The following is a 17,442-nucleotide window of genomic DNA, read 5'->3' on the forward strand; positions in this document are numbered from 1 at the left end:
AGTTCTCGTGATATAGGCCAAAAAATGGCCAATTTCTAGATATTTAATGAGCCATAGTTCCGATAATCAAAAATGAAATCTTTTCGTTTTATGTCCCACGATTATGCCGGTGAGGTTAAAGGAGACGGTGAAAATGAGAAATGACTGAATTGGTGGAATGAAGAAAGTGTGAGGAAACGGGAGAACCCCGAGAAAACCCACGAACACGGTGTTTGTCCACCACAAATTCCACACGGCGCGAGCTGGGATCGAACCAGGGACCCCAAGCATCGGAGGTGAACGCTCTACCTCTGAGCCACCTTGCCCCCGAGCCATAGTTCGGGAACCATAAGTTGTAGAGGTATAGTATTGATGTTGATAAATACCTAAGAGGATGAAAAAATATTTTGGTACCAAATGGTAACCGGTGGCCACTGTTCAACTGGACTTTGGTTTATCCAATGGCCAGTTGGCCAGTGGCCACCAACTAATATTGGTACAAACATTTTTATCATCCTCTTAGGTATTGATTAACACCAACGTCATCTCTCTATGACTTACCGTTTCCGTGATATTGGCCAAAAATGACAAATTTCTAGTTATTTAACGAGCCATAGCTTGGGAACCATAAATTGTAGAGAGATCATATTGGTGTTGATCAATATATAAGAGGATGGTGAACATTTTAATACCAAATAGTAACCAGTGCCCACTGATTAACTGCCTACTGGCCAGCTGGCCACCGTTCCCCAGATATTGGCCCAAAAAGTTCAAATTTCTAGATATTTAAGCAGCCATATCTCGAGAACTGTAAGTCATAGAGAGATAATATATTACTAATTTTTGCGAGAGAGAGAAGAAGGTGCGGATAAAAATATTTACTTTTACATCTAGGAACAATGACAGTTTTCCTTCCAGCTCCATCTCCCCATTCTTTTTAAGTTCTTTCTGGCAATGCTCATGGAGCATTCTCAACTGGTTTTATTACGAAGACTAGTTTTCTTAGATCTTATTTTCTACAAAATTTTAAATGTTTAATCAAAACCAACCCTTTCAATTTAGTAATCGATTCCTGAAATTATCGATTCTTGAAGTCCTTCGAAATCGATTCTCCTCCGGCTTCTTATTAAGACGCTTCCCTTCTTTATTTTGTTCGTCGTTTTAACTCCCCACTGAAGAAAGTGCAAAACTAAGCTTTAACGTTTTTACATTAATAAAATGTTTAAAGTCTGTTCTGGAAAATGTCTAAATTATTCAACAATTTAAAATATTCTTTGTGTATATGTTAGTTTGTAGAAAGAAATTGACAACCATATGAATGCAGTTTACAGTCTTTTATTGTTGAATTGTATTGTTTATTTTCGTTCTTTTTTCGTACGTTTAGCACTGTATTCAATGCATCTGAATTTGACGCACCATTTATAAATGATTACAAACATAAAATAAACAATAATAGTGCAAATTACATGGATTAGTCTAATAACTATACCCTACAGTTTTGCATGATATTATATAAGAGTAAGTAATTATTGCTCGTACTATATATAGAAGTAAATACCGAGAAAAGTTCGTGGGGATCGTAATACGGCAAATTATGGACACGTTAAAATATCAAACAATACTTTTAATAAAGTGAATACTTCCAAATATCTAGCATCAATATTAACAAACGTAAACCATATTCACGAAGAAATTAAATGTCGACTAAAAGCAGGGAATTCGTGTTATTATTCAGTTCAAAATCTCTTGTCGTCGTGAATTCTGTCTTTTATCTTAAAATATGTAAAACGATAATCATGCCTGTTGCTCTGTATTGTTGCGAAACATAGTCGCTTACTCTGAGAGAAGAACATAGATTAAAAGTATTTGAGAACAAGATCCTGAGACGAATATTCGGACCCAAGAGGAACGGGAATGGGGAATGGCGAAAACTTCATAACGAGGAACTACATAATTTGTATGGTTTACCCATCATTGTTAGAGTCATAAAGTCTACGAAGTTTAGGCGGGCAGGTCATGTAGCCAGGATGGAAGAAAGTAGGAACGCTTTCAAAGTCTTAACTGGAAGGCCAATCGGGAAACGGCCATTAGGAACACATAGGTGCAGATGGGAGGACAATATTAAGATGTATCTCGCAGAAATAGGATTACAAAGTAGAAACCGGATTCAGTTGGCTGAGAATAGAAGTCAGTGAAGAGCTTTTGGAATGCGACATTGAACCTTCAGGTTTCATAGGCCATAGAGTAAGTTAGTTAGTTAGTTAGTGTATATAGAAGCCCTTGCATATTTCTCGAATGTTAAAACAGCTAATGGCATTGATCAGATTGCATGTTACTGTAATAAATCATGAAGTTTGAATGTAGTTCTCAATTCACATATTACTCTACCGAATAAAAGCAGTGTTGTAACACATATTTCTGAACCTCTTTTTTGACTTTATCAACAGCATCCTAAGCCTTTATACCTGTAAGGCATAATACCGGCGTATTTACATGCATCACTTTTTATATAACAAGATTTCCACAGACCAAGAAAGTCAGGGAATTCCAGGGAAATTATTGGGAAGTTCTCCAATGTCATGAAAATTATTAAAGAGTTGTTTATGTAAAGGAAACAAAGTATTCCTTCTGAAGGTAACTTTGAAGTACTAAGGTTACTTGGGATTTAGAGGTTTACCAATACAACAATATAGAATAATAGGTTACAGATGCATTAAGTTATATCAAGGTGTATTGTGCCATGATTTATTTTTAGGTTTTTAACTGTGTAAGTAGTTGAGGTACAGAATCCTGAATCCGTTAATGTAGACCAAGTGTAGCTTGTCTGACTTATGAGCTGAGATACGTACGTCCTAAAGAAAATTTTTAAAAATATGAGGTTCTCATTTCGACAAGTTTATACAGGGTGTTACAAAAATTTGTCACATTATTTTGCTAATAGATTCCTCACATCAAAATAAGAAAAAAACGTTCTTACGGACCTGTGGTCGGAAGTTCATAGTTCCGTACTTATAGGGTGCCAAAAAAGTAAAAAATGAAATGTCGATAGTTCAACTGCTATAGGATCGATTGTTGTCAGGTCACGACATTGAGGAACTAGTATGTAAAGTATCTAAACATCTATTTTTCAGAACCTCCGGTACTTCCACAATCATTTTTAGAGAAGTAGTTAGTGAATACTTCAAATTAAATGTTGGGGAGTATTTGATCACTTTCCACCTACCTCTCTCAAAATTAGTAGTATGCAGTTTCCGTTGATTTCTCTTATAAGAAATCATGTTGCTTGTCTGTTGTTAGGTCATGTTTTAGTATAAAGGACGCTACGTGGACATTCATGTGGTTTCTTTATTTTATTGAAACAGTTGAGTGAAATAGGTCTATAATTTTCAAGCGGTGATTTATCATCTTTTTAATACACGATGTTTCAAAACAACACCGACAACGTTTGAGAGATGATTCCTGACACCAATATAAGACAAAAAGTAAAGACCAACTTGGGTGCACAAATGCTTCCTGTCGGAGTTATAGGTTGTCGAAAACGTGAAAAAATTAACTTTAAAGGTCCATAGCTTCGAAAATATGGGACCTACCGTAGTCGGGTCAAGACTTCGCTTAGAAACTAGTACGTGCTCTATTCAAATATCCATGTTTCAGAATCCTGCGGTACTTCCGCAATAATTTTTATAGAGATAATTGGTGAATACTTCAAATTAAATGCCCGTTGCCAAACTCCCTCTATAAAAACTTTTGCGTGAGTACCTTAGAATTCTGAAACATGGCTTTCTGGATAGGCACCTATTAGTTCCTATGTAAAGTCTTGACCCGACTACTATAGGTACCATAGTATTGGAGCTTTTGACCTTTAAGTTCATTTTTTCACGTTTTCGGCAGCTTATAACTCCGAAAGGAAGCATTTGTCCATCCAGGTTGGTCTATAGTTTTTGTCTTATCTTGGTGTCAGGAATTACCTCCCAAACGTTGTTGGTGTTGTTTTGAACACCCTGTATATTGGTTTTACTTTTGCAAATTTTAAGATACTAGGGAATTCTCTATTTTAAAAATGACGTTTTTATAAGAAAACACAGGACTCAGCAATATAATTAATGCTTTTCTTTATATTTGGTGATATACCATCTACGCCAGCTGACCATTTACCTTTCATTTTTTTTTACTATTTTTAATACGTATTTCTATAGTAGTAATTGAATGCAGATACGTTGTATTATATTTTTAGAGCATTTTTGAAGTGGGCAATGTGGCCCATTACTGTAGATTTGTAATAAGCTACTGCGATAATCATTCAGTATGTCTGCTATTATACTAAGGTATATGCCATTTTTCATTATCCCGAAATTTATATCAAAAGTAACCTGATAATGTTCCTTTTTAAAATAATTCTTGCCGATACTTTCAGTATGTTTCACGGGTACTTTTCTTCGGGGCTAAGGCTTAAGAATATTCTCTATGCTGTTATTCATACTTTAATGTTTTAGCAAACAGTGGTGTGAAAATATATAGAAACTCTTAATGTTATAGTAGTAAGTGCACTAACAATAAACGAAACCTGTTCTGTATTTTTAAATAATAATATCTCGTCCTGCAATCTTGTGCTTTCCATATGTCTTCCTACTTCCGTAGGTTTAAATCCTGTATGAGCAATGTTACCATGCTTAACATTGTTGTCAATATATACAAGTTTTAACTTCCAATTTTTCTTCCTGTATATTATTATTATTATTATTATTATTATTATTATTATTATTATTATTATTATTATTATTATTAAAGTATTACTGAAGTATTGTAGTCTTATTTTTTTTTATCAATATAATTCTTAAAAATCTATCCCAGTCCTCCTCAAGATTTTCTTTTCCAGTGTTCAATAGAGGATTGTTATTCCTAATATAATAAGATTCAAATATATTTCTCTGGATGTTATTGGTGGCCAGATGTAACTTCTGTACCTTATGTACAGAATGTGTTGCAGTTTGCAAATGTTTAGCTAGCCTCAAAACAACTTCGTTGCTCTCATGAGACTCTTTGATGTGCTTCTTTATTCGAATGCTAATATTTCTTTTACTCGTGCCGATATAAAAGGTACCACATGCGCAATATGCCTGATATCTACCACTTAGACTAGCTTTGTCCACAAAATAATTTTTGTACTAACTTAAAGATTTTTACGTTACGTGAAGGGATGGGGGGTGTTAACTTTCTAGCTAAGAGATACAGTCTTAAATTTTGGTACGATTTGATACGCCAACAAATCAGACAACTTCATTTACTGTGTACCCATGAGGACGCCGAAACCAACATCTACTTCTTGCCATTCTGTCACAGCTTTGCAGTGATCTATCTTGAACTCTTTTTATACAGACAACTAGCACACTCACTCCAATTAATTGCAATGGTTGTAGGTCATTTAGTCATATGATACCAGTGAAATGTCATCTATAACGATAGAAACGTACCGACATTAGTTTCAGACGGATAAGTTTCCTTTGTCCAGTGTGTTAACGTTAATTACCTTCCAAATAATAATTGAACGAAACGTTAGAGTAAAAGTTTTTCATGTTTCTAGCAAAAGCTAATCCTAACACACTTGTGTTGAAGCTGATTGTGGAATCAGAAAAATAGAATTATCTGAGTCTGACGAAAATTGGGATGCAGAACCCGCTCCATGTGATACTTACAGCCCTGAAGTGAAGTTGTGCTTAGGTGACATTTTCATGTAAGTTCATATTCTTTAAAAATAATTTACCTGGGAATCCATATTATAAAATACCCAAGTACAAAGTGATTAGGAAAACTTTCGATGTTTTTCTTTCTTTCTTAAGATTTCAGTTAGTAATGGCAAATAAGGGTGCCCACATGCGGGTTTTAAGGTGCATGTTGTGCCCATGAAAAAAATTGGGAAGACAGTTTCTCATTAAAAATAGTTGAAAGTAGAGAACGGATAAATTTGGTGAGAAAAATGGTAAATTTGGGGGGCAAAAGTAAAATTCAAGGTGAAAAACGTTAAATTTTTGTGGGGATTGTGAATTCGGACAGTTTGCACACAAGCCTTTGAAAGCATGAATATCTCTGATTATAGACGTCATCAAAAGTTACAGGATAAGGGAACGTTTTAATTAAATTCGGTAAAAGGGAAAAAGGAGCAGATTAGGAAACAACATATACACAAGTAAATCATTTGAACTTGCAGAATTTCAAATTGATGGTTAGAAATAGTAATCCAATTTAAGGAAGAAGAAAGTGTTTAGTGATCATGTATAAATTGACAGATAAATTAATATTTGTATACTCATGTGTAAAATTCTTTTCTGGTTGATTGTCCACCAAATTTTCGAATGTCTGCTATATCGAAGAAGCGACCTGTTTGGGATAGGATGAGTATTGTAATGTTCTTTATTAGGTCCCGGTGAAAGGATATGGGAGTCATAGTTTCACTTTACGTGTATATGCGTGTTTTTGTGTAAGGTGTGTGTGTCTATGTGTGTGTATGTGTGCGGGCAATATTTTATTTTTGCAAACTACTGTGCGGACCTTAACCAAATTTGGTGAGCAAGTATCTCATGGTATAAGGAATACACAAAGCTATACTTGATGTTCGGGCTTGTCGTGGGATAGGCTTGGCTTGGTTCGACTCGCCTTATAATTTTATTTCTCAGTAACTACTGCCCGTATGTGAACGAAATTTGGTGGACATGTAGCCCATTGTCTAAGGAATGATTCTCCTATTTTTGGTGACGGAGCTTGTCCAGATACAGGCTCGACTTGACTCGGCTGAACTTGTATGTGATACTTTATTTGTCAGTAACTACTGCCCAGATATGGACCAAATTTGTGGGCACCATGGCCTAAGATATAAAATTCACCATTTTGTTAAGACTGGCTGGTTTCGCAGATTTTCTCTTCAGTAGGATAATGATCCGAAGCACACTTCCAGCCTTTATTGTAGCTACTTTTAGAAGATACAAGCTGAAGGAAATATTTTATCATGAAATGGCCTCCCTAGTATTCAGATCTTAAATCATAGAATTTATCTGGGAAAAAAATGGACAGAAGTGTACGAAAACACAATCCAACATCTTCTGATGATATGATTGATATCTCTGTAGAGCGCCTGGAATAATATTTCAGATGAATAACTGCAAAAACTTGTAAACCCATGCCTCGATTGCTGGAACGTGTGATAGCGGCGAAGGACTATTTCTTCGGGAGAAGAATATTTAAACAACATCACAATTTTTCTTCTTGATAATGTCATATATACAACATATAGTGTATATAGCATCCTGTTATGTTTTCTAACCGGTGATGACTCCAAAGTTAAACCTTAAATCTGGGGATAACCTATATATTTCCTGAAAGGGTTTGTCGAATAAGTTCTAAAACAAGTTTCAACTCCTTGCCCGAAAGTGACCCAACCTCTTCAGTGTTGGAAATATGTAGCACAACTTGTCCTATATATCAAAGTGACCTGTATGACTAGTAGATTGAGAATATAATATGTACTACACAATTATATCCTGTTAATGAATGAAACCAAAAAAATGTGATTATTTCACTAATATACATCCTATGTTAGTGGCCCTATAAAGTTGAGAAAAGCATATCCTTAATATTCAGTCAACAGTAAGTCGTTTGATATCACAACTAATGTGACTCATTGTTATGACTAGATGCTACACAGGTGTACGTACTTCAATTTGTATATTTTCCACGATTTCACCTATATACGTTGTCAGATCAGGACGTTCATTTTATATTCGTCAACTGCTCATTTAGACGAGATTTTGATAGATCACATAGTACAAAAACGTTTAATAGATTTTGAGTTACTAATTAAGGAAAGCTAGTCGCGGTGGTAATTTGAGATCATTTACTAGATCCGAACAGCTCTTTATTTGTAGCTATATAAACCTGAATGGTCAGCCTTCAGGGTTTAAGCTTTCTAGCCACAACAAAGCCTGGGTAATGAGAGGGAATATGGTTCTGGCTGGATGTTGTTTGAAGGAGGTTGGGTTTAGTTTTTAGCTATGTGTGAAAGCCATGTAACTCACACGTCACGGTCCTGGTAAGATAGTGCTACCAGGACTTGGCCTTTGTTTTTAAGGTGTGAGGGACCGTTACTCACACTGTCTCACGATCCCTCTACGGCTTGATAATGAGGTTCACTAATATAGGATACTTATAGTGAAATGATATTTGTTTTGGTTTATTACCTTGATATAGGATATAATTTGGTAGTGCATATTATGTTATTGATCTACTAGTCATGCGGAGTACTTTTATATATAGGTTAAAATGTTCTGTATATTTCCAACCCTAAAGGGTTGATTCTAGTAGATTTGTGTACACTATACTGTATACTTCCTTTTCTTTCTGTTATTTCTGAGATCTCATACTGATGTTAAATAATGATAAATTAAAAATAAGTATTAATCTTGTATCAAGAAAGATTGTTTCTTCTTGTTATGTAATGTCGACCCCTCTCTTGGGTCTCCCTGAGTAGCACCTCTTTTGCCGCTATTTTTTTTTATCAATTATTCTTCTATGTGGACGACAAGCTTGAGAACCAGAATTCAGAATCTACCGAAAACTCAATAAACTTTATGTATCTTGTAGGTTCTTACACAACTTATGGACATCTGTTCTTGAAAGTTAAATTTTAGCCACTTGTGTGGCATAGAACAGTGATCACCAAAATATCGATCGCGAGTTACTAGTACACTTTTGACAAATAGCATTAACGCTTCGATTAGCCACCATTGATTCTTCCAGTGAGCTGACGTTAACGATAAGGGGCGCTAACGACAACAATTGCTTGTTTCTCCCGCCCAACTGCCATTCTCAGTCTTATCTTACAGTTGATTGTATACGCATGAGGTTGTTGACGTTATGTTTTCGTATGTGAATTAAACATCTGATAACTTGATAATTTGATTTCGTATTTACTAAAAATGTAATTTTATAGGCAATAAACAAATGTAAGATTTTTCTTTTTAAAACAGTTGGTAGTTCTTTTGGTTGGTAGCTCACAATAGGATTTAGAAATGGTAAGGTAGCTCACAGTAGGATTTAGAAATGGTACGGTAGCTCACAGTAGGATTTAGAAATAGTACGGTAGCTCATAGTAGGATTTAGAAATGGTACGGTAGCTCACAGTAGAATTTAGAAATGGTACGGTAGCTCACAGTAGGATTTAGAAATGGTACGGTAGCTCACAGTAGGATTTAGAAATAGTACGGTAGCTCATAGTAGGATTTAGAAATGGTACGGTAGCTCACAGTAGGATTTAGAAATGGTACGGTAGCTCACAGTAGGATTTAGAAATGGTACGGTAGCTCACAGTAGGATTTAGAAATGGTACGGTAGCTCACAGTAGGATTTAGAAATAGTACGGTAGCTCATAGTAGGATTTAGAAATGGTACGGCAGCTCACAGTAGGATTTAGAAATGGTACGGTAGCTCAAAGTAGGATTTAGAAATGGTACGGTAGCTCACAGTAGGATTTAGAAATGGTACGGTTGCTCAGAAGCTTCATAACTTTGGCGACCTCTGGCATAGAGTAACTATTTACAGAAGTATGCCACTAATAGCGATAAGTAACTAGGTAGAAACTAGGTACACATGTTTGAACAAATATGTTTTTCCAACACTACGGCGCAAAGTGAGTTCTGTTTACATAGAAACATTTTTCCACCTATCCACATTCAACTTGCTGAAAAAAATATGACAAGATTTTCTCTGTGAAATTTTGTTGTTATTACTATTTGTTACAAGATTTCACAGAGGAGATCCTTTTTGTGTGTTTTGGTATATGCAGCTCTTTACTTCATCGCCTATCTTGCCTTTATCTCCTTAATTATCATTAAATGAATTATGTTTTTGTGTCACTTTTAGCTACGGATACCTCTGGATAACTGGAAACCACTTGAAACGCCAAGCTTCTGTTTGCAATCTATTCAAAACTAAGAAACATTGTACTGTATTATTTCGATAAGTCCAAAAACAGGAAGTTTGGAAGTTTGATTTACGCACGATTCTTATCATTGTTTTCAGTACAGATTTCAAGGGGAATAAACTTTTTTTTCGAATTGTGCAAGTATGAATTAACAATAGTCCACTGTACGTATCACTATTAAATGGTACTACTGTATTCATATTGATATTACTGTTTATTTCATGAGAACGTACCACACATTTTCTTTATTATATTCCGCAGCCTTAGCACTTACCAAAAAAGTCTTGTCCTTTGGTGTTCTTTTCGTATTACTACTAGATTTGTGTAATTTCTTTGTGTCTACAAACTGCAGGGGTGCCAAAATGGGGGGCTATGTCGCAAACTGCGTCATTGAAACATTTGAGGGAGGTAAAAATCTGTATAAATATGATTGAGGGGGTGTATAAATTAATCGAAAAGAAGATTTTATTTTCATGGATGAACACCTACGGATAACACAATGCATATTTTTTTTCTGTCCTTTATACCACGATACTGTTCATTTTGGTTAATGGTTGAAACGGTTTTAAGGTTTTCGGTTGCATTTATAAAAGTCTTGATTAATAATTTCTCATACTGAGGATAGTTGTTCGAACGTATTGATTTATTTTTCATAATGGGATATTATTTCTCCGCAGAGACAGAGAACTAGAGGTTGTCTGTTTCCAGCTGTTTGAAGCTGCTATGAATGAAGAATTAAGTTGTTAATATTTGTTATTATTACATATTAATGTGTGTGTATGGTGAAGCGACCAGATTGATATTTGAATTAGTCGGTTATAGAATTTTTTTATGTAATACCATTTTAAATGTTTTATAGTGACAGCAACTTCCACGTATCCGTAGCCTAAAATATTCGTTATCCTGGCTCGCTAGCTTGAAACTGTTTCAGGATTTCTTTTTCATTCTTTTTTTTTTTTTTTACTTTTATCATACTATAGGTATGCATGAATTTTAGAAGGTGTTCTTTGGATTTTGCTTGCTAAGAGCTGTTTGTGGTTCTCAGGAAGAATTTTGTATTTGAACTTAAAATTATGGGTACTAGAACAGGCGATTTGGAAAGAGAAAGTGTTTGTAAGTAGTGGAAAAATTACCGATCTGGACCATACCTGGACCATACTAGAACAATCCAGGTCCCGCCTGATCCGAAGTACTCGATAGTCGAGTGTCGCACGATACGCCATTACGCACGTACCGTCCAACCATGGGAAATCAAACCCCCCGAAAACTCGTTCTCTTCTATGATGGTGCATTCCATCCCTTCTACAACTCCTTTTTAAGTATGTATTCGTTCCCTTTTATGACCACTTTTTTCAACCCCTATTTTAACATAGCAGAAATTACACAAAGACTACGAACATAGCAAATCTGATAAAAGACAATGAATACATTTTCCAAACACTTATTTAACATAACAGATAATAATGGTGTGTATTCGTTCTCTATTATGATAACTTTTCTCAACCCCTATTTTAACATAACAGAAATTAATACAATGAACACATAATCCAATCAGATATTACACAGAGACTACGAACATAGCAGAGCTAATAAAAGGTTATGAACATATTTTCCAACCCCTATGTAACATAGCAGAAATTACATAAGACTACGAACACGTAGCAGAGCTAATAAAAGAGTTTGGCTTATTTTTCACCCTATTTCCCATTTTAAGAGTTACATAAGACTATGAGCACAAAGACTACGAACGAATATTTTAGCAGCTCTCTTATGTAACCTAGCAAAGACTACTATTATAACAGAAAATAATGGAGGGTGTATTCGTTCTCTTTTATGACCATTTTTTCAACCCCTATTTTAATATAGCAGAAATTACACAGAGACTACGAAAACATATTTTCGCAACCCCCTATGTATAAAAGAGTATGGTCTATTTTTCAAATCCTATTTAACATAGCAGAAATTACAACCACTATTTAATATAGAAGAGAATATGAACCAATAGCAGGAGTGTACTCGTTCCATTTTATCAACCCCTATGTAACCTAGCAGGAATTACACAGGCATTCATCAACTACAACATGTTCCTGAAGTAGTGATCATCGAGGTCAAAGGTCAAATATTCGAGTTAAGTATGTATTCGTTCCCTTTTATGAACACTTTTTTCAACCCCTATTTTAACATAGCAGAAATTACCCAAAGACTACGAACATAGCAAATCTGATAAAAGACAATGAACACATTTTCCAAACGCTTATTTAACATAACAGACAATAATGGTTAAACTCGAATAACTTGTAAACGAAGCAACGTATTGAGGTGATGTTTCCACATTTAGTAATAGGTCATTAACTGCCACATGTCCCAAAAGTAGTGGCCATCGAGGTCAAAGGTCAAATATTTAAACTCGAATAACTCGTAACGAAGCCACATATTGAGATGATGTTTCCTCATTTAACATCTTAACGGATAGCCTTAGCTTACGTATGTCCGTTACTACACACGATAACTTCGGAAGGAATGCTAACTTTTGAATTAGGTTTCTTGTAACAGTATTAGAAGTTATACCTCTCGTCATTAGATGACAGTAAACATCCTCCAAATCTCGATATCAAGTAGGCGAAATTGAAACTTCTGGTGCATTATCCTTTTTCCTATCTATCAGAGAATATTTTTCTATAATGAACTGTTTGTGATGGCACGATGTTACAGTGATAGAGTGCTCACCTCTCTTCCGAGGGATCCCGGTTTGGTTGCCAGTTCATTTGAGTTTGTGATGTGTCCGTTGTTCACTCGAAGTTATTCTATTTTTTCGCACTCTTACTCTATTAACTCTTTCATAATTGCTAACGAAACGTAATTAAGAAGTTGTCAGAATTTAATGTCTGTGTATCAATCGGTCATTTTTTTAGAATAATTGTCACTATACTACTGAGCACATCAAAATCGATTATGACACCATTCTACTACAATGCTTTATCGTAGAAATTTCGGATAATTTCCGAATAAATCACCATTATCGTCACCATCTTTCAGCAATCATTGTGGCAAATCGATAATTTCCATGAGCCGCAGTTCTCCATTAACTTCTTCTTTGACTTAAGAACTTTCTTCTTTCATATCCTTTCCTCTACCTACACTCGAATAGATTCTCAGAATAGAAATTCTTCAAATAAGTAACTAACTCTAGGGCCTATGGAACCCGGAGATTCAATGTCGAGTTCACAAAAGCTTTCCATTCACTTCTGTTCTTAGCCAACTAGATCCAGTTTCTATTTGTATTTCTATTTCTGCGAGATCCATCTTAATATTGTTCTTCCATCTGGGTCTAGGTCTTTCTAAGGTGTTTTCCGATTGGATTTCCAGTTAAAACTTTGAAAGCGTTCCTACTTTCTTCCACTTGGATACACGACCTGTCCAAATACGCCTCCTAGATTTGCTGACCCTAACAATGTATGGTAAACGATAGAAATTCTTCAAATACTGATTTTAACTAGATTTAATGGTGCCTGATCTTCTAGCGCCGCCTGGGGTTTCCAGATTTGAAATACAGTTCATAGGTTTAGAAACCAGCGAAATGAATCTGTGGATTACTCATTTACTAGTGTGTATCAGTCAGTTTTCTTCCAATATTTCAAGTGTTAGGCTCAAACACTTTTCCTTAGGACTCACAATGACAAACTCTTTCTCACAATATGATTTTCACTTAATTTTTGTATCAACGTAGTAATTTGAGAACTACAGGGTGTCCGACAAAAAACCGGTAGGACTAAATGTCTACCTACCTTTCACGCAAAAGACATTTTGCATTACTTCATACGTGGATATCCCAAAGCTACAGATTACAAAGGATCTGTCCAATATATTATTAGATCTTCTGTAAACTTTCTATTTAAAACTTTCGGGTTATAACAAATGCATCCGGCTTATACCTGACACCAGTAGCGGCTCGATACCATAATCTGAGGTAGTTCTGCACAGTGTTTTTTTTTTTTTGTATATTAAATTTCCCGTTTGCAGTAATTAATTATAAAATCTACACGAACCGCATATCTTTTAGCACTCTAATCGTTATACGTAAATGACAATAATAATTGAAATTAACAAATATATATACAACTTTACTGTATCGCAACCAAAACACTATTGTTTCGCTTATTGGGTATCAGTGGCGTATTTAGGATTTTGTTCCGGGAGGAGCATTGCACATCATATGAATAAGCACTTAATTTTTCCTTTGGGATGCCTACAAGTTTAAATGAATTTCGGGGGATCTTGAGCCTTATAGCTACTCTCTAAATACGCCACCGTTGCTTGTAACAAACTTTAAAAATACCATACCCATATCGTAAGAAACACTGTTTTCAGATACCAATTTCGGATTCATGTAATGTCTACAGGTAGAAATTGTATTAATACTGCTGAATTATAAATATTTTATCGTTTGTAAATAGTCTATCCGACGTGTCTTCTGCGGTACAAAATGTCCTACTACTCTATCATTAACGTTCGGCATGATGGATATGAAATCACGCTCGATTGATAAGGCAGCCAAAGCATCGATTCTTTCCTGTCATATTGTGCTTCTCGAAAATGTTTTAACTATTTTAAAATTAGAGAAGTAACGTTCTGCTTCAGCTATTGTCGTTGGGGTAATTGAAGAATTTGCAAAAGGTTTACGGTTTCCTTAAAATTGTCACACAAATTGTGTTTGTTTAGAAAATTTGCACAAACTTGAACATGGAATACTATTACTTTCAAAGCGCAAAACAATTACATTGAACACCGTTATCAAAAACAAGAGAAGGGAGTCTCATGTACATCACGTCGTGTGTCTTCGGCTTCTTCGGAAGTATTCGTGAGTTCTGAGCTGCTGGGAGTGCAGCTCTAGTAAATCCTTTCTAAGAGACAAGGAAAACGTAATACAGTGCGGCTGGTGAAGATTTTGGTTTAGCCTACATCAAACGTAAAATAAAATGTTTAGCCTACATCAAACGTTTCTCTGTTAATTAAGTATAGTTCGTTAAGAAAGTCTACAAATGTTAGTCAAGTTTCGAAATTTGTGGAAGGTCCGGACCCGGTGGACCCCCCTCGTTGATACGCCCCTGAGCATTGCTAACTAGTCCCAAATTCAATGTGGCGTTCCCCATCATACAGTTTTATGTGAAAATTATCAAGACTATAAAATATACTTATTTTATAAAAGAAATATGTTTATACTCAAATACTATTCACAGAGTGGGGGGGAAGGATTCTACATACTGACTTATTAATATTTTATTTACAAATTTCTGTAGAAGAAACCTTCATTATCAATATAAGCTAAGAATTAACTTGTAAATACGGGTCTACTTTCATTTGTTTTCTCCTCTGTTAGATATTTCCTTTCTTATTTTGTAATTCTGCAATCACTTTTTTAAATTGTCATTATATTGATTTACTTCAGTATGGTCCCGTAATTTAAAAATATGAATGCATAAAAACAAATTCCATTTGTTAATTGCTAGTGAAAGAAAATTCAGAAATCCTATTTAGCGCGAAAAACCTTCTCGTTCACTGGAAACCGTGCTGTGTTGCAGAAGCACTGCAACGACCAGTCTCTTTAACTTCTGAGATAGGGGAAAGGAGACTTAACATTTGCTCCAATTGCCGCGCTGAAGGAATCTGGTCGTTGTATGCTCGCTGCAACACAATATAAATTAGAGACTCTGTGACGGATTATTTTTCGCTTTTTAAAACTGATTAACGGAACGGACAGTTACAGAAGTAAAAAATATGCTATTTAAAGTGTATATATGCGAGTATTAAAAAGTATTTTTTCTGTTCTTTACTACTATTGATAACAATATTTTTCTTGTAATACTTTGGTCGTTGCGCAACGCTGCAACGCTAACATTAGCCGCCACTGATTAGTCTGATAAGCAATGAAGCGAACACCCATTTATTTTGTGAACGCTAGAATGGAAGTAAAGCGTACCGGTTTTAAGTGGGACACCCATTAGTACGAACATTTTTTATAGTGCTGATGGTCACCTACCATATTCAATATATCGTAAGTTAATCGTATTATTTTTGTATATGTATGACAATATATAAAGATATATCGTAAGATTAGTGAACTAACCTCCTAGTTATACATTTTTAACGAATTTTTATGTATGTTCCAGGTTTTTCAACTAGATTCTTCGTAATTTGATTTATAGTCCTAATCATTCGAGTGGTCACTTATTTAAATTGAAGTGTACCCAACGTACTCAGATTACAAAATTATCCAATTTTTGTGTCCACATTCATACCACAAATTTTTAATTAACCCTTATAGGATCCATGGTTTTTTAAGATAAAGTTTAGACTTTCAGTTAAGCACGTACTACTTCATTGTTATTTATTGTAGGATCATGGTTCGTACCTCGTTCCTTTCCAACAGTACTACTCGGTTGTCCGTATTATACACTTGAAATGGGAAAATAGGGAAAAACCTGCAGTTTTTTTGGAAATAACTATTTAAAAAATTTTGGGCCCCTCTGGCCGGAGTCTGTGGGGACCACAAGAAACGAATTCTTAATATCTGTTACTGTTCTTGGTCTAACACATGTCGATAGACAGACGGACAAAGCCATTCTAAAGACTTCCGACACTTATGCCAGGGGCGGATCCAGGACCGACTTCTGGGGGGGGGGTTGTCATACTGTTACTTAGAGCTACTTTTAACAGCTTCAAACTCTGGAATGAGTTTTATTTATATGTATAAAATATGAAAGTCTCTTCTTCTGGGAGGGGGCCATTGCCCCGATTGCCCCCTGGATCCGCCACTGACTTAAGCTGCAAATGTAATAAGGGCGAACATTAAATATATCCTAGGGAAGCTGAATTGGTTCTTGGGACACTGAAAAAACGGGTCTTTCTATATATTACCGTTTATGTTCTGTGGTGATCAACAATGTAACAGGAAGCTATAAATCTCCACCACTTCTGGATTAAATAAAAGTCAAATGGATTAGTTGAATCTATTCGTGTTGCAAAACTATGTATGCTTCTCGATATTTCTTACAGCTCTTGCTCTGGTGCCAGCCGACAGACAAACGGATGGATAAACAGACAGATGAAAATAACCGTTCAATAAGACTTCCTATACGTATGCATATCATACTGTAGTTTTGAAGTCCTAACAAATGAAATGAATTCAGTTTCTTTCACGAAAGTAATCCGTTTTCCGTTTCTTGGCAATTTTCGTTTTCCGTTTTCGAAAAATTTTCCGTGTTTCGTTTTTCATTTTTCGAAAAAAATTTCGTTTTTCGAAAAATTTTTCGTTCTTCATTTTCCATTTTCGAAAAAAATAGGCCATCCCTAACTACTACTACTATTACTTATACTTATGTCGAGAACAGAACACAACCAACCCCTGCGGGGCTTCTAACACATTCCTACTACTACTATTACTACTACCAGTTCAACTACTACTACTATTAGTACTACTAATACTACTACTTATA

The sequence above is a fragment of the Thermobia domestica genome, chromosome 17, assembly GCF_964235325.1.
Source record: "Thermobia domestica chromosome 17, izTheDome1.hap1.1, whole genome shotgun sequence".
Lineage (NCBI taxonomy): Eukaryota > Metazoa > Arthropoda > Insecta > Zygentoma > Lepismatidae > Thermobia > Thermobia domestica.